The sequence below is a fragment of the Lactuca virosa genome, chromosome 4 (assembly GCF_052849685.1).
Source record: "Lactuca virosa cultivar CGN04683 chromosome 4, Lactuca_virosa_CGN04683_v6, whole genome shotgun sequence".
NCBI classification, from domain to species: Eukaryota; Viridiplantae; Streptophyta; class Magnoliopsida; order Asterales; family Asteraceae; genus Lactuca; species Lactuca virosa.
The window spans coordinates 59105503-59117086 of NC_136429.1; positions in this window are offsets into that span (position 1 = coordinate 59105503).

Consider the following 11584-nt stretch of genomic DNA (forward strand, 5'->3'; position numbering starts at 1 on the left):
GATTATTCGATCTTGATGAGGATTAATCGGGGACCATAGATTATTAATAAAATATTAAAGTTAATTAATGATTAATATATCTAAAGAAAAACAAGTACTTTAAAATTATAAAAAAAGAAAATTTGTAATTTGAAAATTTGAAAATACGAAGATACGAAGATTCGAAAATTTTGATATAATATTTGAAATTTTGAAAATTTAAAAATTTTGGAGTAAGAAAAGAAAAGTTGATTCTTTGATTTTTTTTTTTTTGAATTTTTTTGTCATTTTTTTTTTTACTTTTTTGACTTTTGTTGACTGATTAATCCCGCCAAGACCGATTAATCCCGTCAAACCCGATTAATCCTTAATTTCCATCAAGCACCCCTAACCCTAGTCGGTTGGAGAATGTCAAACGATTATTCCATGATTCATCCTTATTTCTGCAACCTAGGTGTGTGTGTGTATATATATATATATATATATATATATATATATATATATATATATATATATATATATAGAGAGAGAGAGAGAGAGAGAGAGAGAGTCAAGATCAAATAAGAAGGAAAATTTTGGTAGTAAAGTAAGAAGTTTTTTTTCTACATATTTTTTTAGCGAATAAACAAAATGAGTCATTAGATGATTCAAAAGTTAGATGATCCACAAGAAAAAATTCCCAAAAAAACATCTTCATGATTTATTTTTAAGTAAATTAAGAAAAAATTCACTTTTATGACAATTTTAGTGAATACCAACAAAATCATTGTATAAATGAATCATCGAGATGTTTTTTTGAGAATTTTTTTTGTGAATCATGTTATTTTTGATTCATCTACTCATTCATATGTTTTGTTCGTCAAAAAAATATGTAGAAAAAAACTTCTTACCTTCGTACAAAAAAAAATTCTTACCGGATATATATATATATATATATATATATATATATATATATATATATATATATATATAATTTTCTTTTTAAGTCATGTTGTTTAGAGATTGGCAATAACATTTGAAATTAAAGGGGGTAATAAAAGGGCATAGATTGAAGGCATGCAAAAATGAATGTTGTCTAAAATAAGTGGGGAACGTTTATGAGGATTACGAGTATTTAGGAATCAAGAAGTATTTAGGATCTTTTAGAAAAAAATATATGGATTGGGGTGAAACATAATTAGTAAGTTCAATTTGGATAATTCTTTGTGATATTAGTGATCAAAGTTTTAATGTATGACAATAATACATTTAGTATTGCTTGGGGGCAAGAAAAAGACAAATGTGGGGTATTTTGATATTGGTATATTTAGTAATATATTCTATGAATTATTTAAGTATATTTAGCTACATTTTAGTCATTTATTAAGATATTTGGTACTTATTTGTTTATATTTCTATTTTGTAGCCAAAAGGACATTCTCAAGGAAAATGAGCGAATTGGATAAGTTGGAGACTTGAAAACTTAAAGAATTAATTCATCAAAAGAAAGAATTTGTGAGCAAAATGTGTGCCACTTCGTGGTGATATGCATGCCACGTCATGGTGACGTGTCGAACATTAGAAGATTCAAAGATGATTTACATGGGAAACTTGGAGGGAACACATAAAAACAAGACGCCACAACGTGGCGACTAAATTATGGAAACTTATATAAACGATTATTAGGTCAAATTTTGGGAGAGGCTACGATCACCTATTACTTAAGACTACCAATACCCTCTTCAAAACCCTAAAAAGGAAAAAAGATTGATTAAAGAACAAGAATTGAAGAGATTTAGACATGAAGAAGGCGATAATCATTCGTTTTGTTTACATAAGCATTTTTAGCGAAGTTCTTAATGATTTTAGCTGTTTTTCTAACTTAGTTATGGGCTAATAACCCTTTTCTTTCGTTTAACATAAATGAACCGTGACACTATGTGTTTATTTCGATTTATATGGATTTATTTATGTTGGTTTTTACTTGTGTTTAATAGATCAATATTATAATATATTAAAGTTCTTATTTTTATTTCTTATCTTCAAGTTATGTGTTGTTAGATGATCAATCCAATTGCATTAACTTATTATTTAGCTGTTTATGATCATTACCTAGTTAGATCTAGAGATTGAACAAATCCTAGGGTTAAGTGATAATAATTAATAACTTTGATTGTGTTAGAGAGCATTAATAATAATATTATGGGCTTGATTTATTGTCTTAATCATAGATAATAAAATCACTAGATCTCGTTATTCATAGTCCGAAAATATTAAAATCAATTTAGTATTCACTTGTTGCATTACCATTGTAATAGTAGTTTATAAATTGATAAACACTAGAAAATCGAAACAAGATAACTGATATGTGCATATTTATACACACAATTATACATAATATCTTAATATTTTAATTACTTTTATGCCCTTGTTAGAAAAAAAAGTACTTAATTTCTTATGAATTGTGTTCTATGGGTGAAAGACATGCTTGGAGCAAAAAGGGAAGCTGGATGCTGGAAGCTAGGAGTTTGAACTAGTGCTTTAAAATGAAGAAGAAATATACTCAACACGTCGTGGTGGATTTACCACAACGTGACGACTTGAAGTTTCCCGATCAACTTCAAAGACTTGTGGAATACGGGATAACCACGAAGACCACGACGTGGTGGCCTCAACACGTCGTGGTGCCCTGATTTCGGGAAAAGTATAAATATAACTCATTCTTTTACGAATGGAAGACTTTTGGCTGAAATTTCTGACGAATTTCGAAGACCAAAGTGCAGAACTAAAGCTTGGGAGTGAAGATACTAACTGAAGCTTAGAAATTTAAGGCATTAAGGCAACAAAACTTCTCATTACGATTTTCTCTTTAGTTTAATCATGACTATGCTATTGAATTTTGTTTTTATCTCTTTAGTTGCTGAAATCATGGGCTAAACCTCATGACTTTCGTTTAGCCTAGGATTATTTGCTGAATTATGAGGTTATCTATGGATTGGATTTAGTTTTTATTGGTTATTTGTTGATCTAGCTTATTAAAGAACCTCGCATACTTTTGATAACTGCTTTTCTCTACTTATTGCTGAATTTAATTAAGTTTGTATGACCATCTTTCTTAGTTAAATTTAAATCTTATAATCTTGTGACCAACAACATTGTAGGACTAGAGTTTTGAACGAAACCTAGGGTTAAGTAGGAAAGTGGGTAAGAAAGTGTATGAGCTAATAAATGACGACAAATCATATATAGAATTGATTCAAACAACCAATTTGATCAATTAATTATAAGTCTAATCAACTTGAACTGAACACTAGTAAACTAGTTAGTTTGTCCGCTTGATCACCGTATGAATGAGCTTGTTTGCTAAAGGATTAAAGGAGTGAACGCGAATTTGGTCATTATAGGAATCGGTAACCAATAAAACTATAATCCATTGAACTTCCATGAATCAAACATAATAACAAATAAATCTGAAGCTAAACGAAAGTACCTTAATTACCTTGGTTAATTAATCTTAGTGTTCCTTGCTTAGTTTTAGTGTTAGCTTAATTAGTTGATAGTTAGTTAGTTTTGTAAATCAAGTTTCTAGTCTTGCAAAACTAGAGAAAAATCCTTTTCCATTTTATTAGTAATTAATTAGTAGTAGATAAAAATTAGCTAAAACACTGTTCCCTGTGTTCGATACCTGTCTAGTGTGTTATACTATCTTCAACAAGGTACACTGCCTTAGGAAATAATTAGTCACGTTAGTAGGATTAACTAGTGCATATTATTTTTCGCATCAAGTTTTTGGCGCCGTTGCCGGGGAACAGTCCATATTTGGTTAATTAGAATCTGCTATTTTTGGGAATTTTTCTATTTATTTGCTTTTAATTTTTCGTTTTAACTTTTCTTCGTTTTTGACTCTCCAAGTCGTGGTAATTATCACCACGTTGTGGTGTCGTAACAGTAAACCTTTAGTTTTTGTTTTTGTTCTTTTTATGCATTTTATTTGTTTCTTTTGCAGAAGTTTATGACCATAGGATCTAACACACCTCTGATCCCGCCACTTGAAGACCCGGAATCCGCCTTCCGTAAAAACACGGATAAAACCGTAGGAGAAGCTGCAACACCAAAGAAATCACCTTTTAAGAATCTCAAATTGGTTTTTAGTAAGAAGAAGGGAAAGCAAGTGGTAGAATCCAACAAGGCAACAAAAGACGAAAGCACATTCGAAACAGAAGAAAGCGATAACGAATCAGAAAAAGGAAGTAATCAAGAAAGCGAACCCGACAACATCATGTCAGACATTGCTGACATTTCCATGGAAGCATACAAGAAGAGGATTTGTGATGACACTGGACCAGGCCTTGTGCAACCCACCATACCAGTCACTGCCACATTTGAACTCAAGGGGCACATCCTAGCTGCATTTAAGGAGATTCCTTTCACCGCAAAGGATCATGAAGATGCCCATAATCATCTTGATGAAGTAAACAACATCGCCGACTACTTTAACATTCCAAACGTTCCACATGAAACGCTGGTTTTAAGGATGATCCCTGTCACTTTCAAGGGAGCTACAAAGGATTGGCTAAAGGCACTACCACCGGGCGCGATAACTACATGGGCAAGGATGCGAGAAGAGTTTTTGGAACAATTTTTCCAACCATTGAAGGTGGCTAAGCTAAAAAAGGGCATTGCTAATTTTGAGCAACACATGGGAGAGTCGCTATATGAAGCATGGGAGCGCTGCAAGTGTCTACTTCGGAATTTCCCCCAAAATGATCTCAATGTGCAACAAGAGGTTTCTATCTCTTATGATGGGGTGAATGTCACTACAAGGCAACTCCTTGATTCTCAAGGACCATTAACCAAGAAGAATCCCACCGAGATCAAGGAGCTTATCGAGGAATTCGCTAAACACTCAAGAGAGTACCATAACCCGAGGAATGATGTAGCAAGGGGATCGACAAATGCTGCTTCGAAAGACATGTCAGCGGTTTTGGCAATGTTGCAAAACATGGATAGGATGTTGACTAAGATGGATCAAACAATCCATGCAATAAGAGTTGGGTGCGAAAACTGTAACAGGCCACATTTGACGAAAGAGAGACGACTCGAGTGGCCATTTAGATTGAGGTTGTGTAAGAGGGAATTCAGGAAACTTCCAACCGCTGTTTGGCGTCTCCTTTACTATGCACAACAGGCTTGTGGTTGAGTCCAGGTTGAGGGCTTCGAAATTTGAAGTATGTCCCGAACATCTAACGAGATGTAATTGGATGCAGGTTTCGGCTCATGATGTGTGGGGTTGTGATGGTTAGGGTGTGGTAAGGCCATCTGTGGTAGCCATTGTTGCTTATAAGTGTTGTAAGAGTGCAATGGGATCGTAGCATTCACCAGTTCAAGCTAGACTATCGTTGGAGGTGGTCATAAGTGCAAAGGGGAAATCAGTTCGTGTTGTGTACATCGGTCAGGATTGTCGAGGGGTATTGATCTGTTATAGATTGAGGACCATTAGGGTCTGAGGCAGAGTCAGGCCCTTGTAGCTCTTGTGTGACACCCGTCAATTTTTGGTCAAGACAAAGTCAAATGAAGTCAACGAGTCAAACCGGTCAACTCATCTAACCCTTGTATATTAGGATTCACAAAATGTTTTCTATTGTACAACGTATCATCTTAATACAAAGTATCGCATAGAGGTTTCATGTGTTCACGAAATCCAAGCCCCAATCAGAATAAGTGATGTAACGACTCGATTAAACACAACTACATACCTTACGGGAGCGTATAACACTCATAACAAGGCTTAACGCGGTTTACAAACCATACATTTCAAAGCTAAACACTCACGAAGGTCACAAACATGGTCTCTCTCAATCTCTCTCACTCTATCTAAATCTCTCCCAAATCTCTCTCAAAATCTCTTTCAACTTTTTTTAATCACTCGGGGCATCCCGACCCTTAACTTAGTCAAAAATCACTTGAAACGAGAAGTTTATTTGAAAATCAGCCATATAGAACCGAAACTAGCTTTAAGGACCGAAGCCCTAATAGAACCGAACCTCCCTTAAAGAACCGAAGCCTCCTAGACCCGAAACCTCTTAGAACCGAACTCCCCTTTAAGGACCGAACTCACTTTCGGTTCGAATCAAGTCCCTTCGGACCGAAGCTCCGCCTGCTTTCGGTCCATTTCGCTTCCAATCCGCCTTCGGTTCCCACTCGAGCAATTTCGCACCCGAGACTTCTCGGACCGAAACTACTTTCGGTTCCCAGCCCAGAGACCGAACCTACCTTCGGTTCTAAGCTCCAATGATCGAACCCTCACCTCAGACGTCGGAAGTTCGCCTCCTTTTCCCGGTTTTCGACCCTTTTCACGTTTTAAGCCCATTTTTGGTAATTTCAACGTGGGATTTTCTTATATATCCATATTTTATCATTTTCAACCCTCTAAGATCATAAAATATCCATATCCTAGAGATTTCTAGGATATAATCCATAAAATTGATTAGGATAAAAGTGCAAAGTACAAGAAGATACTTTGACTTTTCCCATAAAGCTATGACAACAAGCCACCTCCCATACCCACTCTATGACAACCTCCAGTCACTATTCACATCAGCCTTAGTCAACTATTTGTACCTTCACAGCCTTCTCCAACAAGCTAGATTAATCAAATTTCTTACACCAAATCTATACAAAATTTTACTTTCACCTCCATGACTTCACTTCTCCCCAGAAAGCAAACTCGCTTCTCTCTCTCCAAGAACTCGAAAATCCAAGGCTGATCTTGAGCCTTCTTCCTCACTTTTGGTAAGTATCTTCATCCTACTCTTGAATATTCTACTCTCCTTTACTCGAATCATGGATCTCTCATACAAATATCGTCATATTTGTTCTTAGGATCTTCAAATCTTCAAGCATCTCCCAAGTGTTCTTGACTTGGAAACTCCTTTTCTTCATCATCCATCTTGGAAAATCACTCAAGGTGAGTTCATACCCCTACATTTTCATGTTTTATTCAAGTTTTGGGGGGGGGGATACAAGTTAATACACCAAAAACTTAACTAAACTCAAACATCAGCTTTCATCAGAAAAGTTTAGTTCCATTCACGGACTGTTTTGAACATCTTAAACTTTTTAGTTTTCAAAACTGTACAAGGTGAAAATAGTTCAGGTTTTACCTTTCTAATGACTACTTTCACATGCTCATACGATTTTTCTACAATTTATGGCGATTTTTACAAAACTGTCTATCATTTCAGAAACAACTTCGAACCAGTCTGTGAAGTTGAACATTTTCACACAAGTTAGAGATTTCTAAAAATCATGATAAAAATAATGAACAAACTGGACACATTTTCTAAACTATTAGAGTTTACGGATTCAGTTTTCGACTTCGTATGATTTTTCTGTGATTTTTCTAAACCAGTGCAGAAAAGTTAAAAACTAGTTAAATAGCTTATAATATTAACAACGCTTTGTAACATGTTGAGCAAAGTGTATAACAATAAGTTTCTAGATGTTGAATGCATTTCTTGTTAGTTTATCACCATAAACAGAAATTAGTCATTTATGATAAGGATTTTCATTCACTTCGAACGCACACAATAAACTACAATAGGTATAGTTTATGGATTTTTCATTACAAACATACTACATAAAAGGGGATTTACTTCCACCACAGAAAAGGATTTACATTCAAACCACACGTAAACTCGTTAACGTAAGTTATGAGACAATTCTTCATTGTACTCTTAGAGTACGGGTTAAAATTCCTGTATTATAACAAGAGTCTTTTGTAGGGAGAGCGTGATAATTGTGTATAGATCTATATTGGGATTGACACCCCACACCTTGCTGCTAGCTACAGCAGGACCTGCAGGTCTACGGTTGACAAATGTCATAACAGTTCCGACGCCTGAAGTACGTCGCAACAGGTCTACTCTGTCATAACATGGTTGTAGCGACTTACATAGGGAGTTAACGACATTTCAAGTTTATGGGAAATTCTACTTTAAAAAGGGGGTTTTATCTATTTAAAACTACAAACACGTTACAAGTACGAAACACACACATACATTCGGTCTTGGGATTTAAGACTACATAACATTTTATAAAGAGAATATTGGATTTTTCTTGAAGTATACGTTACATTTACAAACAAAGGCTTTCAAACACTACATCCAAAAGCTTATGAACTCACCAACTTAATTGTTGACACTTTTTCAAAACTACTTATATTCTCAGGAAATCAGTAAAACAGGTAAACCGCAGCTTTTGAGGATGGGACGCTAAGGCGTCAAACAGTTCATTTTGTCATCATAGTGTAATTGATTTTGAAATATGTAAACTCATACTATGGTGTAACTTTTTCAATTATATTATGATGGTTGTATTTGCTTTGGTCACTATCATACTCGTTGTTATGATACTATACATGAAGTCCGCCACCCCCGGACGTTTCCGCCATCCTTGGTTTAGGGGTGTGATAGATTGGTATCAGAGCACTGTTTATAGTGAGCTAAGTATATCGAACCACATAAGATATACAACTATAAATACTTTGGGACTAAAAGTATCTGATTAAACATTTTCAAATAATTATTCTTTTAGAAATAAATAGTTTCTTGTTAAAAGTATGAGTACATTCACACCAGCGAGTATAGTGTCATATCTAGGTCGATACAAAAGTAAAATGAGGGGTTGGACACTACGAGTAGACCTTGGGATAGGTAACCAGACCTGGGATGAATATAGCCTGATCAGCTATATTTATCCGAGGTGTGACTAATGTATCTCGAGGAATGGTTGTAGTGAGCAACAAGCCTAAAAACTTCCCATACAAGAGAATCGTTAAGAACCAAACATAACATTAAAAATACTATAGGAGTATTTTATGATACTATAACTTATGTGAAAACTAAACAGATCCTTGCTAGAAGGTCTATAATCACTAAGTGGATACGCTGAAGTTATATATAACTTAGATATCATAGACTTAGAATCTGTGGTCGCTACTTTACTACCTGTTCCTTGTTTGGTTGTCGTCTTAGAGTAGGATCACTTATTCGAAGGTCTATCATATCTTTTGTTAAGTATATAACTGGTATGCACTATGTCATTATAGAAGTGACTAACTAGAATCAAAACCCTATAAGTATTTCTAGGAATATGACTATATGATATGTCTCTTACCCCTTTCTATTCTCGCACGGACGTCATGGCAAGACTCTACTTACCAGGCAACCCCTACTTTCCGAACCCAAGAAAGGGTGGATGGTTAGGAGAAGAACCAGAAGAGGACCCCAAAGAGGTATTCGAGGAAAGAGCCCGAAGAAGACGAAGGGGAAGAGTCGGAAGTGGAGTCAGAGGTCGTCAACTCTCCTTACATATCCAGGGTTCTCGCGAACCGTTTCGACTACATCTGACATGTGCCCCGTTAGGCAACATTGATCGAGGGGTGGAGTCGCCATCAGCGACAACGATCACCATTTGGAGACCAACGAGGTTGCAATGACCTCAACCATGGGGGACCGGCTGACGGAGCCCTCCCTGTGATGACCCAGCAGATCACGAACATCGGGGACCAAAACAGGGAGACTGCGAATCGAGTTCAGGAACTACGTGCTGCTACAGACGCTACCATTTCACGTAACCAAGACTTGGAAAGAGACTGCTATTTAGGGACCAACTTCTTAAGGACCTTGTCGCCGCTCGGGCGGAGGCAAAAGAGTATCAGAATAGACACTCGGCACTCGAAGAGAGAGTGGTTGCAGCCGAGCATAGGTTGGCAGAACTACAGGGCGCATCGACTTTGCCTCAAGCACCACTGGGGACGGATCGTCGTGAGTAGAGTTCATGCTACTCACAAGACCTTGTGGAGTAGATTTATGAGTATGCGTTGGTGCTACTCTTTTCTATGTATAGACTCGACCCCGCAATTTAGTGATTACATTGGTCGAGGGATTTATTTGTTGTCCGAACTTTTCCTTGCAATGATGTGATGTAGACCTGCATCAAGGTCAAAATTTTCTCTGAAACTATATATACTAGAATCATATTAACAAAATGGGCTTAGGGCAGACCCATTAGATTCGAAGGTCTATTAAGTCTTAATTGTACATAACCAAGCCTATATCAATTGGTGGTAAGAAGGACCTAGTATGGATCAAGTTACAAGATTTCATTGGGACAGTACTACTAAAAATTCATAAGTTTATTATATATAGACTTTTATTATGAATTGTTTTCAGAACACCATAAAAATCGGAATACGATACACTTAGAACTAAGATAAACTTAGTTAGATAACTCACGACCTATAGCCCTTTCTAAAGACTCATTATCAACTCACCCTTTAAACAGCATGGTTGAAAGGTGCCTTCTTCGTAGACCTATAGGGTGCGATCATACCAGCATTAATGCACCGGATCCCATCAGAAGTCCTCAGCTAAGTGTGTTAGGGCAAAGATAGTAACTAGGATGGGTAAATATAACATTCGTACAACACCTGCCTCTACCCATTAACAAAACTCCATCACAAGAATGTTTAGCAGGAACATCGAGAATAGTTCAGTAAAGTGCGAAGTTTATATATGTATATATATAAATTGTAAGGATATAACTAGAGATGATCATCCCCACTCACGAAATCGTTTCTCGCCATGCAACAGAGTTATGTCTTCACAAGGAGGTAACCAGCCAACTAGCAAGGCACAAATCCTGCAGATAGACTCTGCTAGTTTTCAAGCTGCGGTCACGGCAGCCGTGACAGCCGTCATGGCGCAACTCAATGCTAACCACGCCAGCAGAGACGAAGGCAGTTTCGGCATTACTAACCGCAGTAACAATCAAGAACACCAGCGGGTGTCTACCAACGAAGACGCCTCAGGCCACAAACCTAAGAGCAAGAAACGAGAGTTTTGGGACAAAAAGAAGCGCAATCTATCTCAAAAACGTGCTAAAAGACAACAATCTGTGGCTGCCCCTGCAATTACAACAGCAGTCACGACATGTGCCTCGACATTAGCCACAACATCTATCACTCAAGCACCGGCCGGACGATATATTGGGACACTTCCGAAGTGTAACAAGTGTAACTACCATCACAAGGGGGTTTGCCGGGTGTTGCACTGTAAAAACTGCAACAGGAACAGGCATACTACCCGCTTCTGCAGGACCCAGACCCAGCACATCGCTTCAATCACCAATACCGGTGTAAGTCCAGTATGCCACCTTTGCGGCGAAACGGGACACTTCAAGAGGGACTGTCCAACCGAGAGGAATGACGGAGGAGCAGGAGGAGTGTGACAACCGAACCAACAGAAGCAATAAGGAACTTTATTAGGACTTTTGGAATGTTTCAAAAATAAGAACATTTAAGTACCATATGTTTGTAATGTACGTGGTATGTTGCTAAGGTTACCCTCTTTTGAAGAGTAGTTAAAATACTCTCTCGTTCAAACAAATCGAAACACTTATATACATCGAGCGATCATAGAGAAACCTGTTAGGGATCATAATATGAAGTATCATCGCTAGCTATCAGAACACATTTACTATTAGTACTAGTTGCTGCAATGCAAATCATCTGCAGTATTAATAACACCGACCAACACAGAACGTACTAACAAGAAGCATAGGA